Source organism: Brassica napus, unplaced genomic scaffold (assembly GCF_020379485.1).
Source record: "Brassica napus cultivar Da-Ae unplaced genomic scaffold, Da-Ae ScsIHWf_2838;HRSCAF=3618, whole genome shotgun sequence".
Taxonomy (NCBI): domain Eukaryota; kingdom Viridiplantae; phylum Streptophyta; class Magnoliopsida; order Brassicales; family Brassicaceae; genus Brassica; species Brassica napus.
This window is the reverse complement of record NW_026016100.1, coordinates 58,887-64,682: the sequence shown is the minus strand read 5'-3', so window position 1 is coordinate 64,682 and position 5,796 is coordinate 58,887. Positions and strand designations below refer to the sequence as shown.

The window sequence follows — 5,796 nt, the reverse complement described above, 5'->3', positions numbered from 1 at the left end:
ATATTGCATGGAGTAGCCTAAAATGATGCGAGAAACAACCGCACAACTGGGAACTCCTAAACCCGATCTACAATAAATACCAGAAATCTCAAGGTGAAGAAGGCGATAAAGAACAAGAGCATGAGGTGAGTCTTTTTTGGTGATGATGAGAAACACCGCATACCAGAAACGTAAAGAAAATACAAAGATGTTGAAGGCTCAATGTAAAAATATGGGAAAAAAACGAAAACATCTTGAAAGTTATAATGTTCAAAAATATAAAAAAAATTAAAAGAAAATTTTGACGCTGAAACCGTAAATCTTAGAATCAACAAATGCATAAATGCAAAGTTATTGAAATTCAATATATTTTTATATTAGAGGCTCACTTCACTGCTAACAAATACTATACAGACAAAACACATTATTAAAAAAACAAAGATAAAATATATTAACATATCACTATTACTACTACATAACACAATAAAAACACCAAATAACATTCTTAACAAATAAAAGTGATCACATAATTACATTATCCAAAAAATCATACTTTTAACAACAATAAAACAATATTCCGCGCGAAGCGCGGACACCCCCCTAGTATATAATAAAACCATAAAAACCCTAAACAATAAATATAATTATTTAAATAATTAAGAAAATAAATAATAAATATTTGGAAATATCCTAAATATTTATCAACATCAGTATCCTAGCGGTTCTAAATACAACCTTGCACATGGAGTTTGAAGATATAAAAAAATTATAATAGCAATGAGGTAACGATATCAACTAATAAAAATTATACATGACGTACCAAAGAATGTATGCAATTATGTGGAGAACTTATAAAGGGTTCGGTCTCGGTCGCAAGAAGGGGATGAATATAATTGCATCTAAATGTGGACCATATTTTTAGCCCATTTACAAATATTTGTGCATCAAATAGGATTCACTAAGCAATTCAGTGACAGAATCATAAAATTTCAATAGTCTATATTACAAATGCACTAGTGCAGTTACGTTGAAGTCAATGTACCGAGCGGTTCTTAGGGTGGAGTTCTTAACAGAATGTAAGAACCCGTCTCTTAACTTTTAACTAAAAAAAACTAAGAACCTTATTTAGTTAAAAGTTCTTAGTTTTTGGTTCTTAGCTAAAAAAAACTAAGAACCGGAATATAAGAACCGATTCTTAGTTTTTTTTAGTTAAAAGTTAACAGACGGGTTCTTATATTCCGGTAAGAATCTCACCTTAAAAATCTCCAATAATCATGCTCTAATGGGTCCAAAATCATATTGTCACGTTAAATAAAAAACGAGTCACATGTGGGGTACTTTTCGTTCACTTTTGCACTATGTTACGTTACTTACGTACGACTTCATACGTACGACTTCCTGGACATATCTTTGGTCTTTCAACGTAATCTAGTTTTCTGTTATCTTTTACATGCAAAAGTACAAAGATTTCAACGTAACACGCGTTCAAAATGGTTATAAAGTCCAATTTGGCTTAAAAAAATAATAATATATATTTTAATACGAATATTCCACTATAATAATAGTACTAAGTGATAACAAATATATTATTTATAATGATAGGTTTGCAATTTAAAATCAATTATGTATTTGGAATTTATTTTTTTCTCTACATATAAGAACATGGTTTGAATTTAATAAAGTATAGACATGACACGGAATATTAAATAATGTTTTTGTTGTTTTTATTTTAGTAATTTAATGGTGGTAATTTTCTTAAAAAATTTTGAGTTTGCTTTTTTCGTTTACCTCATCATAATTCATTTTACGAATATAAAAATGTAATATAATTTTAATCTTATTCGGCATATTTTATAGATTTTTAAAATCTATGTTAAGCATAAAACGAATTTAAATTGGTTGAACTAAAAACAAAACCTTCTCTTTCATATCTTCAATTGAAAGAATCGAAATCATTCCCTGTCGGCAATGCGGAGAAAAAGAGAAATAGGGTTATTCAACCAAATTTTATTCAAATTATTATGTAACATTATATATAATTAATTTACAAATATGTATACAATTTACCGAAATCTCTCTGGCTTCATCTTTCTTTTCTAGTATTCCTTTCCAAAAATATAATCATATTTTTCTTTTTAATACATTAAATAACCAAACATCAAAGAAAACAAATTAAATGGTTATTTCTTTCCATATTTGAATTTAATGATATATAATAAGTATTGATTGATCCATTTAATGTTACTTTTTTAATAATCCTAGTAAGGTTAGTCCAATTAAAAAAAAGGCTAAGAAGCGCTTTCAGCTTGACACTAAGCATGCTCTTCGAGGTTGTCATTTAACCCAATGCTCCATGATTAATATACAGGAGATTACCAATCCCAAATCGACTTTCGACAAATAATTAAAAACAGGGAGAGATGAAATAAATTTGAACTACAACTTCAGTCAAAAGACCACAAGAAAAAAAAATTCAAAATGTTTCTTTTTCTCTCAGTCACTTTTAATCATCACACTGAATAAAAAAACAGACAAAAGATGGAAATGAAAGTAAGAGATGAATTAATTTGATAAGAAAGTTAATAGATAACAAACGACATTGATACTTCTTCGAAACCATCATCTGGTTCTTGAATTTCCAAGTGTAAGTTCTAAATCATCTGAAACGAACTCTCCATGTATCCTTTCTCCTTCCCAAGGCTTCACCATTCCAAACGCAAACTCTGCCGCCATTCCATCAGCCATTGGTACATCAGAGTTTTGATCAACACCAGCAGGAAAAGCTGGAAAGCAGTTTCGGCTTTGTCCAGGAGTCCACATTGGTGAATTACAATCTCCCATTTTAAAAGCCTCTTTGTCAAAAAAAGGGTTTCTCGAAACTAAGCTGAAAGTAGGAGAAGACGGTCCGCTCTGTGGGGTTTGCATTCCAGAGAGCCATCCAGAGTCAGGGATGATTACTTGATCATAAGTAGGGCTTCGAGCCAGTGGTGGAGTCACGGGAGCGCTTATAGAGTTCCCATGGAAGAAAGGAAGCTTGGAAGGTGAGTTTGAAGAGAGGTTTCTGAGCCAGGGGATAAGTGAGTTAGCATCACCAAATGGGTTTGTAGGACTAGGGAATGACTAAGATGAAGGGCTTGGGTTGTCGGTGCAACGAGGGCTCGGTTGGTAGGATGAGCATGGATTAGCTGAGGTAGAACATTCATGAGTTCCATTCGATCCATTGGTTTGCATCCCTACAAAAGAGTTTACAAAATGCAAAAGCTGGTTAAAAACGAACAAAAATGACATAATGATTGATATTTGAAACTCCATATGAACCAAGAAAAAAAAATTAAAGAACAATGATTTTGTTTAGAGTTAGATAGACCAATCCAGAGAAGTTTGGGATATTTGTTCCTAATCATGGACCAAATTTTTTTTTTAAAAGAGACTCTAAGCCATCTCTTCATAACGACCCTTGAGAAACTTGAGGTAGGACAAAACCAATAGAGTATGATCCGTAAGATAAAGCTCGGTTTGATGTCATCAGATACAACAGTGTTCCTAGATAAGTTTGTGACACTGCAGTTTACTCTTGGAATATTAGTATTTTGTTGGTTTTAGAGAAAAAAAAAAAGAGTTGACATTTGGTGCTTTAATTTGATAGGCATACAAATATTTCAATTTATAAAAAAAATGAGTTTTGATTACCCTTCAATATAATCAGATACTTATATATGTGTGTGTGTATGTGTGATAGGGGTTCAGGACGCTGTCCATAAAAGGTTTCAAAAGATATATGATCTTGTGACTGAATTTGGAAAATTAATTTATAAATAAACTGAAGTTTTCATATACAACAATGTATCTATAAAAATATGTATATCAGTTATTTGTTATATGTATATTTACATGTATTAATATTAAAAGCAAAAATATCTCATATAAAAGAAGGATCAATGAAAAAGAAATCCTGTTAGATTTATGCCCCGCCTCGGCACCGATCAATTTCAAAAGATATATGATCTTGTGACTGAATTTGGAAAATTAATTTATAAATGATCAGAAGTTCTCATATGCAACAATGTATTTATAAAAATATGTATATCAGTTATTTGTTATATATATATATATATATATGTATTAATATTAAAAACAAAAAGATATCATATAAAAGAAGGATCAATCAAAAAGAAATCCAGTGAGATTTATGTCCCGCCTCGGCACCGAAAAATTGCAGAGCAACCACGACGGTATTTGTTGGCAGGGACAGGAGGTCCATGAGGAATCTGACATCCCGGGGGAAGATTAAAAAGACGGCATTTGTCAATAATTAAATATTTTTGTTTAGCATCTGATTGCTCCACAATCACAGCAGCACAAATCACCAACATAAATATCACACATGCCTTCATTTTCTGTTCCTCAGGGAAATATGATTGGTCCTTCTTTTTTTTTATTCTGGTGTGAATTAGGTGAAAAGTGTGTTTATTTATACACAACAAAGAATTAGAGCGTACACTAATTTTAGCAAATACATGTTTAGAAAATCCACAATCTAAATTAAAGATGCCAAAATTGAAAAACTACGATCCTGAATCCAAGGTTATGTTGGGTTTTATCCCTTTTAGTAATATGGTAATATACATTTTTTTTATTGAAATGTGAAATTTATTATATAAAAGAATATTTGCAATATCAAAACTATAAAAGAATGAGACTGGTGAAATACAAAACCCTTTTTTTTTTATCAAAGAAATACAAAACCCTTATATGCCTCAAAAACTACTTTATAATATAAATTCAGAGAGGTGTTAAGAAAACATAAATTCAGAGTATGTTATCTTTAGGAATATCAGAGCAACAACTTCAGTAAATCCTCGTGGTTGTTTCCAATAGAAGTAGAAAAAAGATATAATCCTATTTCTTAATTCATTACGTATCATGATGGGGTTAATCTGAGATAGAGAGTGGTGAGGTTCTGACGGTGTTTACCATTGTGTTTCCACCGAACCAAATAGATCACAACTTGGAAACTGAGCCGAACAAGAAGAAGATCGGAAGTAACCTAGCGGTTCTAAATACAACCTTGCACATGGAGTTTGACGATATAAAATAAATTATTATAGCAATGAAGTGACAATATCAAGTAATGATTATAAACATGAAACATGACGTACCAAAGAGTGTAAGCAATTAGGTGGAGAACTTATAAAGGGTTTGCTTTCGGTTGGGAAGAGGGCGGTCTAGGTCGCAAGAAGGGGGTGAATATAATTGCATCTAAATATGGACCATATTAGCCCATTTAGAATATTTGTGCATCAAATAGGGTCCACTGACCGGGAGCTTGTGGTCAAGTGGTAAGGGGAAGGGCTTGAGATGTCACCACATTTCAAGTTCGATCCACCTGCCATGCGAAACTAAGTCACATTTTTCTGGTCACTTACACGGATATGGGCTATTGCATTTCGGTCCATTTGAATACCCGGGAGAGAGTCTATCCGTGGGCTGCACCTCCCACCCGGGGGTTAGGTCTGTGTCTTTAATAGACCCGGGTTTAACTCTTTTGCTTTCAAAAAAAAAATAGGATCCACTGAGCAATTCAGTGACAGAATCATAAAATTTCTATCCAAGTACAACTCTCAATAGTCAATACTAGTATAAGACGGCATAGTTAATTTATATTAAAATTATTTAAGAAACTAGGGAAGTCCGTGATCCGCGCGGGAATTGATATTTTATTATATAATTTGTATGTATATTTTAGCATATAATATTATAAGCTAGTATCAAAATATAAGTTGCTAGACATTATGAAATTACTCATTTTTTGTCTTA

At 32.0% G+C, this 5,796-nt stretch overlaps 1 pseudogene; it reads right to left on the bottom strand.

Moving 5' to 3' along the window:
- Positions 1 to 2,556: 2,556 nt before the first annotated feature.
- On the bottom strand, positions 2,557 to 3,206 carry LOC125602401 (annotated as a pseudogene).
- Positions 3,207 to 5,796: the final 2,590 nt, after the last annotated feature.